The sequence below is a fragment of the Chiloscyllium plagiosum genome, chromosome 33 (assembly GCF_004010195.1).
Source record: "Chiloscyllium plagiosum isolate BGI_BamShark_2017 chromosome 33, ASM401019v2, whole genome shotgun sequence".
Taxonomy (NCBI): domain Eukaryota; kingdom Metazoa; phylum Chordata; class Chondrichthyes; order Orectolobiformes; family Hemiscylliidae; genus Chiloscyllium; species Chiloscyllium plagiosum.
Window position 1 is genome coordinate 28954899 of NC_057742.1, and position 1546 is coordinate 28956444.

The window sequence follows — 1546 nt, forward strand, 5'->3', positions numbered from 1 at the left end:
GGAAAAGGGATCTAAATAGTGATGGGATCTAAATAGGAGAAAGGCTAACTTTGACAGGCAAGAACTTCTAAAAGTTGATTAGGAGCAGATGTTTTTAGGGAAAGGGACAGCTGGAAAATGGGAAGTCTTCAAAAATGAGATAGCAAGAGTCCAGAGACAGTATGTTCCTGTTAGGTGAAAGGCAAGGCTGGTAGGTGTAGGGAATGCTGGATGACTTAGAGAAATTGAGGTTTGGTCAAGAAAAAGAAGGAAGCATATGTCAGATATGGACAGCAGAAATTGAGTGAATCATAAGAGTATAAAGGCAGTAGGAGTATACTTAAGAAGAAAATCAAGAGGGTAAAAAGGATATGTGAGATAGCTTTGGCAAGTATGGTTAATGGGGAATCCAAAGGGATTTTACAAATACATTAAGGAGAAAAGGGTAACTAGGGAGAGAAAAGGACCACTCAAATGTCAGCAAGGCAGCCTATGTGTAGAACCGCAGAAGATGGGGGAGATATTAAACAAATATTTTGCATCATTGTTTACTGTGGAGAAGGTCATGGAAGATATAGAATGTGGGAAAATAGATGTTGACACCTTAAAAAATGTCCATATTACCGAGGAGGTGGTGCTGGATGTCTTGAAATGCATAAAAGTAGATAAATCCCCAAGACATGATCAAATGTTCCCTAGAATTCTATAGGAAGCCAGGGAAGTGATTTCTGAGATATTTGGATTATTGATATTTACTGGTGAAGTGCTGGAAGACTGGAGGTTGGCAAACGTGGTGTCACTGTTTAAGAAAGGTCATAAGGAAATGCCAGCAAACTACAGACCAGTGAGCCTGATGTGGGTGGTAGGCAGGTTGTTGGAGGGAATCCTGAGGGACAGGATTTACATGTATTTGGATAGGCAAGCACTGATTATGGATAGTCAGCATGGCTTTGTGCATGGGAAATCATGTCTCACTGATTTGATTGAGCTTTTGAAGTAATAAAGAGGATTGATGAGGGCACAGTGGTGGATGTGATCTATATCGACTTCACTGAGGTGTTTGCCAAGGTTCCTCATGGTGGACTGTAGCAAGGTTAGATCACATGGAATACAGGGAGAACTAGCCATTTGGATATAGAACAGGCTGAAAGTTAGAAGATAGAGGGTGGTGGTGGAGGACTGCTTTTCAGACTGGAGGCCTGTGACCAGTAGTGTGCCACAAGGATTGGTGCTGGATCCACTGCTTTCATGATTTGGATGTGAACATAGGAGGTATAGTTAGTAAGTTTGCAGATGACACCAAAAGTGGTCAGCAAAGTTTTGGAATGAATTCTGAGGGATAGGATTTATGACTATTTGGCAAAGCATAGTGTGATTAAAGACAGTCAGCATGGCTTTGTGAGGGGCAGGTCATGCCTCACAAATCTTATTGAGTTCTTTGAGGAGGTGTCAAGACAGGTCGACGACGGTCGAGCAATGGATGTGGTGTATATGGATTTCAGCAAGGCATTGGTAAATTCCCCATGGTAGGTTCATCTATAAAGTCAGGAAGTATGGGATACAGGGA